Here is a 13,568-nt window from a genome sequence, read left to right on the forward strand (position 1 = left end):
GCCTACGCTAGCGTTCACTTCCTTTTCGTTCCTTGTGAAAGCAAACAGCCAGCATCTCATTCTCCGAGCAATGTGTCGACTATGCCTTCATTGAAATAAAGTTTGTGACAGAATTTCTCGTCTTGTTCAACCATAATGAGGTGCCGAGCTCTATATCACGTAACTTCCTCTCTGCACCCACAAAAGCAATAACGACCTCGATATGCGACCAACATCAAACCCTCTAGTGTGTGCTCTGCATGGCCCCTTCTTTGGAAACATTCTGTGTTCAAGGTGCTTGCAAACAGTGCTGTGCATGTGAGGAATCTCATGTTGGAGCTCATTCAATGTCAAAACACAAAATATCTGAAAATTCTTTATTCAACAGCATGTGCAGATGCTCAAATGAGCTACAGCAAAGTCGCGAGCAGCTTCCGGCAGACGAGCAAGGCCTGCATTGATTTTAAAAAACCAACACGAGCATATAGGTGCACTGGGGGGGTATTATGTTTTCTTTGAATGAATATTTTCAAATGCAGAGAACATAGCCACAAATTAAGCCCGCTGAAGTAAAATACGCATGGACTATATTTGGTTTTGAGAGACTCGACCTCGTCAATCTGCGATGGCCAATGAAAATACTATCATCTGTTAAGATGTGTGAGTAGTAATCTGATAAAACTGGTACATATTTGTTGCTCAGAGAATATATCACTGAAGTAAATCCGAAGCAATTTGACAATGTTTCCTCATCTGTAGCTACAGTGGTGATGTGCCCGACCGTCTGTTACAGCTGTACATAGTCCAAACAGCAGCCCACACATTTTTCCAAGATTACTCTGCATGCATATTTCTCAGCCAACGGCACAGCGGAGCTGAAACACAATTGGCTGAAAGCCACTCCACACGCTTTTTACCATACCAACCATGTTGGCTGACTCCTACTCTCCATGATGACTTAAAAAAAAAAAAATGTGGGATCCAGGGCATTTGTTAGAATGTTCGCAGCGTGTACACTGAGACAACAAGAAATCCTGTTTAATGCACCTTCAAGGCATCGCATGCAAGAACCGTAGTCCTAAACTGTCAGCTGGATGTGTCTGCGCTGAAATGTTTTTTATATTAGTAGCCTCAGCCCAGTGCCATGGTAACAAGAGGCATGGCACACTGGCCATCACTGGCATTGTGCACAGCTGCACTCATAGAGCTAGTAACCAATTTTAAATATTTTCAAAACAAACAGCAACGTTCTGACATAACTGGACCCTCAGCCATACTGCTGTGGTATGGCACGCAGGGTTTCATGCCCGAAAGTTGCACAGTGGCAACAAGGAATGCCCTAGTGGAGGGCTGTGGATTAATTTAGACTGAATGTACGTGTTCCTTGACATGCACTGACATCTCACAACACACGGGAGTTTTTACACCTTTATCGAACTGTGGCCAGGATTTGACTGCACCACCTTGCAGTCAGCAGCCAGAGCCATTACGGCGGGCCCTTTAACTGTATTTTAGTTAGCATCACTGACCGGTGCTGACCAGCAACCTTCTCAGAGTATGCATAAGGAATCTAGAGATAGGAACAAGAGAAAAAATCACAAAAAACATGCAGAAGTTCACATTGTAGATCATGGCATGTCTGCAAAACTGATATCAAAAAAGGAGCATGCTGGATGGGGAAAGAAAAAACGCTGCTCCCCAAGCGGTGCACATGCCATCACAAGGCAGTTCAGGATCATGCTTAATTTTAAAAAGTAAATATGCGCTGCTGCACACACTTTAACTACAGGCAGTACTTCAGGATGGAACACTAGCATAAACATGAGCAAAGAATTCTAATGCTAAAATGCAGGCAGTTTGCAGGTTTCCTCAAGAGCAACGGTGCAATATCCAAGCATTGTGATAAAACTGCGGGCAGGCAAAATGCAGGTGGACCAGAAGCGCGATGATGTTCACGCTGAAACCTGTAAACAGAGAATATAATACGTGAGAATGCATACCGAAACAAACTCCGCCAAGGATACATGCCTCAGAATGCATGTGCCCCATTTAAGGTTTTGGCATGCCAACATTTCAAGATGTGGTTTGCTTCAGGCAACCACAGAAACTGCACTAAGAAAGGCAAACCACAGATGCATACAAAACAAAAAAATTGTAGGGACACCCGATTACCACGTGTGTTAGCAATTCAATAGCGTTAGACGCCGCTGGTGCCTTTACCACAAGTGACCTTGCTTTCCTCCAGCCAAGTGGCGAATCTTACGACTGACATTTTTTTTTCCCCACTCAGGCTTTTAATACTCCTGCATTAAAAAATAAAACCTCAGAAACAACGAACAAAGAAATGCTGCATAAACTCTACTATAGTAAAGTCTGCACTTTTATTTCGCAATTTTGGCAAGGTGCGGCCCTTACACGAAAGCGACGCTTATTGTTCAATCTCCCAACCATATTACGGGAAAACTACTTTACTGTACTATAGACCTTTTTCAGGTGCACGTGGCCATATTACGACAGCAGCGCAGTCTTGCGTCTGGCCGATTTCTCCGCCATGTTGGCTTGGGTGGCTGCCGCTGCAATACAGGCAGCAAGTACTCGCCGCGCTGTTCAGCCTTACCCCAGTGTTGATTCTTGCACGATTTTTGACCTGCAAAGTATTGATTGCACTGTATGCACTGAGCAACTGTGAACAAAATGGCCCGTGCTTCGGCGAGCGGCGACGCGGATGTTTCCCTGCAAGTTGTGCTGAAAATCGACATTGGAGGTGCACTTCTACGCAAGTGTGCGCAATTCATTTAACGGCTTTCTGGTATCAATAATCGAGACATTTATTAATGTGAGCATGAAACTTGCTGAGCACTTCTATGTAGTAGTTATAATTATAAAAGAAAAACCGCTCCGTTCCGAGCTAACAGCAGTGTTGCTTGTCAAGCGCTCAAGCGGTCTGCTGTGCGCTACGCTGGTGACACGAACAGGTTGCAACTGCGCTCGACCGCGTCTTTCACTACATTTTCCCTCCGCACTGTCCTAAAAAACGGTACTTTCTGTAGTGCTACATGAAGAAGGCACCGCTGGAGTGCATAAGCGCAGAGTTCTGTTGCAGCTTTTGGCTTTGCATAAATTTTTTGATTACTTCGTACTAACGGTAAAATAACTGGTGAAGTGTGCAGCTGTAGGGTGGTCCACTCTTAGCGTGAACATGCGAGTGTGTGGCAGCGCTCTTTGGAGTGCCAGTGCATCCGTCGGCGTCGCGCGTCGAAGCAAAGTGTTGGAGGAACAGAGGAAATTGGATTTGGAGCTTCGCGTCGTGTGATATTTCGCTAAACTCGGAAAAAGATGTAGCAGAGAGGCATCTGGCCTTTGAATGCGATGTAATTTATACACTCGAAGCTGGTGCACCTGCTGTGACAGTTTCTGAGGGGCACATCTGCTTGGTCCGTCTCGGGTGCGGCTGCTGATTAATGCCGATAGAGCGAGAAAGCGCGTGCGTGTGGTCGGGTGGGCACTGCGTGCCTGCTGATTACATGTCCCTAATAGGCACATTTTTTTTTTTAAACAATCGGCACTTTGCATTATGGCGTCAGTTGAACATAGTATTTGGTCGATGAGGTGTCACGATGCAAGGACACGTCAAAGCTGCGGCCTTCAGTTTTTTAAGTCCTGCTGGTTTATTGGGTATTTACTGCAAGCAAACAGCTGTGGCATTTGTGCAATGCATCATGGCTTTCAAGTACTGTCAAGTAGCTATGTTTACAGTGCCGTTAATAATCAGTCACCAGTGTCGGCAGTTATAACAGAAATGTTTCACGTAACCCGCAATGCTGCTGCATCGTTTACCCAAATTATTGCTTATGTTTTGATTTTGCAAGGGTCACAGACGACACATATCTTAGCGACATCAGCAGTAGGTGCTCGCATGTAAGGTATGTGTAGCTGAAACAGCCCGCAACTGCACTGCCGCTGTGGCTCTCTGTGTTCTTCACACTGCTCCGATTCAAGCCGCCTTTGATTCCTGTAGTTGTTTGAACAGCAGACGACTGCGCAGTGGTTTCCCGAAGACCTAGTTTCAGCTTTAATCGCACATACACCCAGCTACTACAGCTAAGCAACCGCATACAGTAAACACGGACAACCGCAGAGAACGCACGGGACGCACGGACACCGCCTTTCCGAACCAGTGAGAGAGGAGGAAAGCAACATGGGGGTCTTCGGCACGTTGGGAGCGAGGCTAAAACTGAAAAAGGTCTATACAGCCCGAGGCTTTATCTGCTGTCCAGTCGCAGGCACCTTTATGCTTCGTCGGTACTGCTGTCACTGATGCTTGGGCCCAAATCCTTGCTACCCTTGTAGATGGAGTCATTTCTGTTGTATTCATTGCATTTCAAATTCCTGTAACTTTAAAACATAATGTCTGGAGATGCCACACACTAAGAATTTAAAATCTACAAGCAGACAACTTAGCTGTCCAGTCGGCATCATTTCATGGCCGGCCGTTTCCATTGGCTCTGAGCACATGCATGCTTGAAGATGACAACAATCTGTCATTACTGGTAGCTCCCTGGGTAGCGTGCCACACAAAGAAGGCTACACATGCGTGAAGTGCAGTTGCTTTTTGCAAATCCCCCCCCGTACTTAGTGGCTCCCAAGCCGGGCATAGTGGCCCATAGACGAGTGCAGGGCCCTTAGTCAAGTGTATATGGTACATGCATAGAACAAGCAAGTGGCATGTTATAACATTCAGTCATATTCTTCTGAAACTTAAAGCACAGGAGGCACCTTACCGCAAAAATATTTGCACACACGCATGCACACAAAAAAGAACAAGGATGCAACAAATGCACGCCTGAAATTTCAATGAGCGTGATGTTCAGTGGGCACTGAAATCTCTGTAAGCAGCCCATAGCAGCAGTAACCCAATCTACTACGCCGTTTAAAGGAATGCCAAGGTATGCTTCTACACTTCACCATTTCACCGTTTTTAATATTTTGTTTACTGACACTTAGTATACCAAACACACTTCTTGCAGGCAAGGCACTATTAGTTTGATTTATTATTTCATTTTGCCAGCTGTAACAAATGTGCACACAATGTTATATTTTTGTCACATTCATTTCTGTGTTACACCTGCTCACATACTTCAGTTCTTAGAAAACTAAGGATGACAGCTGCAACAGAAACACACGACATGGAAGAAAAGCTGCTGTATATTCCACTTGAGGGAAGCGATGGTCATCGAAACCTTTACGGCAACCCTGTATATGACCTGGATCGCACTACAACCTCAATCTGTCTGCCTGTCTGAAAAATGACTAATGTGACAGAAGAAATGAAAAATGCACCCGGCAAGATATTTCTTACTCAGAATGTTCATTCCTTATGTGTCAATTGTCAGCTAGCTACTGGACTGCACATTTGCATGCTATAGCTACATAATGAATACTTCATGGCTTTTTTTTTGTGCATTGAAGGGCGCAGACCAGGAAATAGTTTCTTTTTATCACATTTAAGCACTGAACAGATTCCTGTTCAAAACAGTCAAGGGGACAGTGGATGAGCAGTTCAAAGGTGGGAAGCACAAGCGTGCACGCATCCTGTACATATTTGTCACACACAATGCAGTGTACTGTTTCCATAATTCGTTTCGTTTGTTACCGCTTATTCCACTTTGCTCTAGTAAACACATAACTAGCAATCAGTAAAACCAGTACTAAGTGCTTAACATGCACGCTACTGTTTGACAGGTGCGTGGGGTCACAGGTATAGTCGGCAATTCAAGATAGCGGTTAGACCAGTTCACAAATTATGAGAGGTTGAGTGAGAAGTAAGAATGCAAACATGCCACGCGGCTGAAGTGGGGCATTGTCATATGCGTTCAAAGCGAGCATGCGAGATTTCACAACATCCTGCAAGCATGGGGAAAAATGCACAAAGGACTGGATGCAATTAACACAATACGCGCCGCAAAAGAGGACAATCTTTCATGCACAGCTAATTATGCTGAACAACTGCAGACTGGGCGAGCTGGTATTCATAATTTTCCAACAGCGCTTCAGGGCGGAGAACGAGAGGGGACACAGACTGCGCTGACATGCGTCGTGTAGTGCTCACCTACAGTCGTGCTGAACTCGTGCGTGCTGTATACGTCGGCACAAAACCGTGCAGGCACTGGTAGTCCTGCATCAAATGGGACCGATTAGTAAAAGTTGCATTTCCACAAACGTCACACGAAAACGGCGTTGCAGCATTTTTCACAAAGGGTCCACACACGTTAGGATGCTTTCCTTTCAAATGAAAATTCTTAGCAGTATTAGAAGCATACCGCATTGGACAGAGCGGACAATTATGCGTACCTTTATGTGGTGAAGCTGTTTCATGACGCTCGTGGTCGCACAGATAAGCGGAGCACGTGAGCACCGTGAATGCGAAATGCGGCCGCCGTCCACCCATGGTCCACCGTTCTGCCGCGGCCGCCCCGCGCCACCGACACATGGGGACGATCCGAACTAGGGAAGTCTAGGGATTAAGCGCGGCTGAAGTGCAAAAATCCAAGCAACACTGTGCTCTCTGGGGGTTACTCGAGGTTATTGGCGGCGTTTTTAGCCGCTCACACTATTAGTGGCTGCAGTGTTTGTAGCGAAACACAAACACTGTGTTTGTAGCGAAACACGCAGATATCTTGCGGTAGAAATTACCCGTATTAATTGCGGCGTATTCAATACAATATTCGTTGCGTCAACGTTTCTTTTGTTGCGCGATTTTCGTCGAAGATAGAATCGTGGTCGGCTGTCATTCGGGCTGGGACGGCACGGATCTCGGTTCAGACGACGGCCGCGAACCAATTCGCGACAAAACTTCGAAGCGATGCCTGAAGCGATGTCGGCGGATACGATACGTGTTTGGACCATTTCTACTCAAGAGACTGAAAAACGCGTCACATCACAACTCCTCCTCGTTCGACGATACGTTCTCACAACGGCTCGTGATTTCTGCCCCAAAATAACAGCAGAATGCTGCCTGCTCTGAAAGTTACGCTGCCCCGACGATTTCACAGCGACACGCGATTCTTACTGCGAATTCTCGATCGGGCCAGACTGCAGTACAGGCTGCTAACAACCGTCCGTAATTACTATAGGTATAATCCCAATTTTTAAAATACTTATGATTGCATACTTAAAATTTTTAGTGAGTTATTCAAAATAGCACACTGCAGTGTTTTTGCATTGCTGGCAGAGAAAAAAATAATTGCACTTGCAGCCTTTCCTAAGCACTTTGCACGGTCACTGTAATATGTAAACGGGCTTCTCCTTGGATCCCTATACTGTTACTGCAAAAGACATTCTTACCTATACAATACGGTGTGTGTGTGTGAATTGTGCATGCATTTAACATTCACAATTTAGCACAACACTGCTGTCAAACACAAATGCTAATGGACATCAGAAGTTATGTTTCCAGCTAATTGGAACAGGTAAAATCAGTTGTAATTAAAGCAGTTATACATTTCACAGAACAGTGAAAATGCGTAAGTAATGATTTATTTTTGTCATGTTTTTCAGGCCATTATTAAAGCCAACATAGAAATAGCACTATATGTGGCTGCAAAGGGGCTAAGACGTGCATCACTGGGCGAAAAGGGCATGGCTTTGTTCTGCACAGTGACAGTGGGCCATCAAGTTGTGGTTTAGCATTCCTTCCTGAGCTCATATTGCAGTTGCACAAGCCAGAATGCAGTGTTGAAAACAAATATGGGAAGTTCTGCAGAAGGCCATGTCATTGTTGCCATGTGCAAAACAAGCTGGCATATACTCTGTGCAACTCCAAAACATTCTCAAATGTCGCTGTGAATTCAAAACAAAGTTGGTGCCTTTGTATTGCATAAAAGTCTGTGCATGCCATTCTCATTAATATAGATATAATCAGATGTTGGAGCCAGTAAACTGAATTACAGGTTCAGCAAATGCAAGAACCAATTTGGAGGGTTTACATGGCCACAGCTCCTGGCTTAGGCTGAGAAAGAATACTTGTATAGTCAGGGGAACAAGGTACGATGGCCATATTATCTGGTTATCTCGAGCAAACACTAACATCTCAAGCAGAATTTGTAAAATTGGATTTCCAGTAAGGGAGCTATAATGTCGTGCAATAAAATGAAATTACAAATAAGCCATTGAAGTATGTGACGGGTATATATGCATATGTTCTCTGATACAGCCTTAAAGCAATGTCTAAAGTTATTTTCACCGATCAGTAAAATGCAGAATGGCTGAATGTAACGATGACCACTTCCCAAGGCAGCAAACAAAAGTGAACATTGCTAACTGCAAACTGATGTTCATACCACTTAACATATTCTGAATTTTAGTGCTATTAGTTGCTGACTATCAACATGTTTAGCAAAACATACCTATATCACTGCCAGTCTGCTTTCAAAAAATAAATTACCTGAGGCATTGACAGGCAACAGAAATTTATAAAATACCAATATGAAGTTAGGCCAAAGAATGCCGAAGAAAAACAGAAAAGCAGTGATGGCTTTTTTCGTTTCTGGCATCTCTATACTGCGACTTGAAGTTGACGGCCTTTGTGTTTAAGATGAACCAGCAGTCCTGTTAACACTATCCTGAATATATAAAAGTCACATGCATAAGTATGCATTTGCAGCATTCTCACTGAGCCATGTTATGAAGTTGGATGTCTTGTTTAGCTGAAGAGACGATAAGAGAGAAGCGCCAAGGAAAGACTGACACAGAGGCACACTAATGCATGCTTAGCTTTTCAGTGCACGAGTTTAGCTGGCTAGACCTAGCGTGTGAAGTGTGCAAGTTAGCCTAAATGCAACTATATACCGTTCGACAAAAATGTTGTGTAAATCTGCCCCGATATTATTTGAAATAGATTGTGAGGATATTTCTTACGCATAAGATAGCATTGTATTGGTTTGATGAGTTGAGCAAGTGGCAAAGTACTTCATTACAATAACTTATTTTAACATTTATTATACCTAAACAGCACTAAATGACAATACTTGAGTGGTGAGCTAACATGATACGCCAAGTAGGAACTTGATGAGTTTGTAATTTATACTAATAAGAAGTAATTAACCATTAGCATCCAAGTACAGTCATACCACGACAAAGGAAAGCTTTGTAGGTTTTCCTGGTAGCCTTATGGCTTCACTTGAGTTGATGCTAATGAGTAATTACTCCCTTATCACAAATCTTCACCTTAGGGGATTTAGCTAATTCAGTGCAGGAACATCATCATTCACTGCATGGCTTTCTGCAGTGACTAGCTCAAAGGACAACAGGTTAATAAGCCCTGTGAGTTGGAAGGCCATTCCTGCCTTTTGTGGCAAAAACAAAAATGATTCTTGAAATGCAATGGCATGAACTAACTGAGGCACAACACTGCTTGTGCGACTAGTGCAGAAAGAACCATGAGCCAGAACAGATTAGTTGGTTATGTGACAATAAACAGTTTAAAAAAATCTGCAGTTTCTGCATGACATGCACAAATTTGAAGATTCACCTTTAGTGCTGTTACACTGGAGCTTCAAAAATAGTCTGAGAGAATAATACAAGCGGCTCAGGTCTGAACTCATTCAAGGATTCTAGTTAAGTTAGACTTCGTGGCATGTGCCATTAGAATACCCAAGCTGATGCCACACAGGGGATTTGAACGCAAGCAACTTGGAAGATGGTGATAGTAAGGACACGTCGAGTGTAAATATCATAGGTTGTGGGTGGGTGTATGAGGATTATTAGGTATCTGAACCAGTATACAGTGAATCTACCTTTATCGGAAGGCCTTATAAGTTGGCAAAATGTAATGCTGACAATAAAAAACAATATTAGTGCATTCTTAGTAACATTAGCAAACAGGCCAATCCAGGGCATGCTAAATGTTGTTTTGGAGAACTGAAATGCTGGTATTGATTGCAATATGGCAGACCCCATACAGCTGTCAGTGAGGGCATGTGAAAAAACACTGAAGGGACGGTAACAATGCAAGTAATAAAAAGCTGATGCCCAAGGGAGTGCCTTGGGGGACGTCCGAGATTGCAGGAAAAGGCAGGATGCATAAGAATTGGCAAGGGAAATCTGCTGAACGCTGGCTGTTTAAGCTTGGATCCAGTTTAGAGCTATTGGATGCAAGTTAAAGCACGAGAAAACCAGCATTACATAAATAAGGGAATCGCATGCTTTTTCAAAGCAAAGAACAAAAGCATAATAGGCGGATGTTGCAGTCAAGGTGCATGTCGTGAAGAACAAGAAAAAGTTGGCTATTGCAGAAATGTTTTCTAAAAGCTTGCCAATTTGGATGAAACAACTTAATGGGCCAAAACAATCTAGCAGGGTCAAGAGTATGAAATGTGTTTAGTGATTTGTAGCACATGCCAATAACACAACCATAGGCGCTGGGTGATGAGGGGTTAGAAATAGAGGCGCCAGGCTATAATAAGGCAGGAAGCTATCTGCACAGAATGCACTATGTATGCCTACACAACCTGCTTGCTCTCCCGTTGTTGCTTTCTGCAAATTTCACAGAACTTGATCATAGTGTACTGTGGGATGCACCAGTGGCTAGTTGGCATGTCGAAACTGTGCTAAGGGACGACGACAGCAAGAATTGCTACCCTGTGCAGTGGTGTTGTTACCGTCGTCTTTGTTCCTAGCGTAGCTTTACCAGCTCCACAGGGCTTATTTTGCAGTCTGCAAGTAATCATGTCTGTAGCAAGCAGTCACAGGCAAATGAAGGTAGTAGCAGACAGACATATGCAAGTGCATCGACGAGATCTTCTGAAAGCCTCGAGAATGTCTTGTTTAACAAACTGCTGCAGCTGACCCAGGAAGCGCTGCTGAACAACCGCTTAACACCAATAAAGCCGATCTCGCGAGCAGCTCTGGGACAATAGCATTCCGAACACATCCAGTTGCGTACCACTGACCTTCGGATCGAAAAGGACCATGAGCAAAATCAACAACAGACACTGTCATTGCAGCCTATGAGGTGCTTCGAGACCACTGCATTTTTCTGATTGCAGTGGAAACCAACATCCCACTTAAACTGAATACTGCCAAGCATTTGTCAATATTGACTTAACAGTGCTAAGCAAAAAGAGAGAAAAAGCAATGGCAAAGGTTTTCTCAATATTTTTTTCTTGTTTTTCATCAAGACTCGTTATGCCCAACTTGCTCTGTGGACAGTTTTGATTGCATAAGCTGCTGCCACACTTTTTTTTTTCTGCGCTACATCAATTGAAATGCTGATGAAAAACAGACTTATGACTGGCACATATTAGAGATTTGTACACTGTCAATCAGCCGTGATTTAGAAGCGGCAATGATTCTTGTTTGTAATCGCGTAATGGCATGTTGTTACAATCTAAACCGAAACGGCTAGAGTAAGTGTTCAGTCACCCATTCATCACGCCGATATATTTATTGCAGGCAAATGTGCGCACAGCCGGTAGGTAATAAAAAGAAATTACGCTGCCGAAGATACAGTTGCACTGTACCGATGTTTTCACACAGGTTACACAGTTCCTCCGGCGAGTCGTAACCCGAGCACCCATCATCACAAAATGTATTGAATGGTGCACCAAGGCGCAGATGGATGGCGACATCACTGTTGTCTCCGCAGAAAACAGTCCGACGGCCGTGCAGCCAAGCTCGCGTCACGTCGCACACACGGCAATTCTCAAGCACACTGCCAACACAAATCGCGATCAAAATGGTAATGAATGCGTAGCGGAAACAACGTCACGTGCACGCTTCGGTCGCGATCACTGCAACCATCGCAACGAATGCGACTAGCTGCACAATGCCACTTTCATTTCAGCATTCGGAAAGCACGGTATATGCCTTCGCACTCCGGCTTCCAACAGTCTCGTAATCTGTTACCTTTCTGTTACCATCACGATTTTCTACTGCATAGGAGGCCATTTAATTTCTTCGATCAAAAACAAGTTAAAAAAGTAAGATGTGATGCGATCAGAAAGCGCAGTAATGGCGTGAGGCATTCACTTTCAGTATGGTACTAACGCATATGGAAATCGGCAAAATGTCAACAGAACGCCGCGCAGTTGTTGTGGGCGCCTGGCTGTGGATCATTGACTAAACACGCGTGAAGCATTGCGCGCCGGTAGGAAGGAGAAAAAAAAAATGTTGCACGCTTCTTGCGTGTCATTCGGGCGCAGCCGCAGGCAATGCGCACATTTCACAATTCAACATACACGCCTGCACTGCAGGGGACAGACACTGTTCAGACTGTATGTGTACCGAAGTACAACGCTGAACCCTATCTTGGAGTTTATATAGCCAGTACTGGCGGGCCTCAACGTGTAACAATGACAAGAGCTCAACATTAACATATTTTACCATGCTCAAAAGTATGATTCGGTTCTGATTAATTTAAGCCACTTATGCTACTTTTCTTCACAGGTCTGTTAACTGAAATTTGTAATTACACATGTTACTATTAGGCACGAGACTAAAATCCACCCGCAATAGGAATGTGAGGTTGTCCCTAGGTTTCCCTGTTGCATTGAACTGCATGTGTTTTGAAAGTACCTAAAAGAAGACACAGATGTCCCTAGTTGGGTCTAACCTGTCACCAGGATTTTTCGTTTGCCCTTTTTCCACTTTTGCCTTTGTCGTCAGCGCAGCGGGAAGATGAACATGATGTCGGGCAGCGTGCGCGTTGGCGAGGGTCCGAATCCCGCTGCAGAATACGGTGAACGTCGTCACCTTTAGCTTCGGTGGAGCCACAACGGAGACGGAGACGATTTTCTACTGCATAGGAGGCCATGCACCTTCATCCACGCATGTGTATTTTGGATGCTGCAAGCCTATAAGTGATTTTAATTTCTTCGATCAAAAACAAGTTAAAAAAGGAAGATGTGATGCGATCGGAAAGCGCAGTAATGGCGTGAGGCATTCACTTTCAGTATGGTACTAACGCATATGGAAGCCGGCAAAATGTCAACAGAACGCCACGCAGTTGGTGTGGGCGCCTGGCTGTGGATCATTGACTAAACACACGTGAAGCATTGCGCGCCGGTAGGAAGGAGAAAAAAAATGTTTCACGCTTTTTGCGTGTCAATCGGGCGCAGCCGCCGACAATGCGCACAATTAAATGTACACCCCTGCCACGCAGGAGGTTGTTTTCGACGTCATCGACACCGTAACTGTTTAGGGTCAGCATATGTACTCACGTAGTACAACGCTGAAACCTATCTTGGAGTTATATAGCCAGTACTGGAGGGCCACAACGTGTAACAATGACAAGAGCTCAACATTAACATATTTTACCATGCTACTTCAGCTACTTTTTTCACAGGCCTGTTCACTGAAATTTGTATTTACACATGTTACTATTAGTGGCTGCAGTGTTTGTGGTTCTGAAAGGCAGTCGCGACTCTTACGACTTGTGGCGCTCACTGACGAACGCTACAACAACCACATTGTGCCGCGCATGGCCTCCGCAAAGCGGATAGGTAATCTCGGAAGCCATGTCCCGCGACGTTTCAAGATTTTTTGCGTTCGCATTGCGCTCGGTTTGCGCTTGTCTCGTTCATGTTACAATC

At 44.4% G+C, this 13,568-nt stretch overlaps 1 long non-coding RNA gene across 1 annotated transcript; it reads right to left on the reverse strand.

Annotated features, from left to right (window-relative positions):
• Positions 1-342: 342 nt before the first annotated feature.
• On the reverse strand, positions 343-6,481 carry LOC149351405 (uncharacterized). The gene is made up of 3 exons (XR_016290585.1): positions 6,331-6,481; positions 6,089-6,154; positions 343-1,943 (listed from the first exon to the last, which is right to left on the reverse strand). It is a non-coding gene; the product is annotated as an uncharacterized LOC149351405 (long non-coding RNA).
• Between the last annotated feature and the right edge of the window lie 7,087 nt (positions 6,482-13,568).

This window comes from Amblyomma mixtum, chromosome 3, assembly GCF_055824585.1.
Source record: "Amblyomma mixtum isolate Tamu chromosome 3, ASM5582458v1, whole genome shotgun sequence".
Classification (NCBI taxonomy): Eukaryota; Metazoa; Arthropoda; class Arachnida; order Ixodida; family Ixodidae; genus Amblyomma; species Amblyomma mixtum.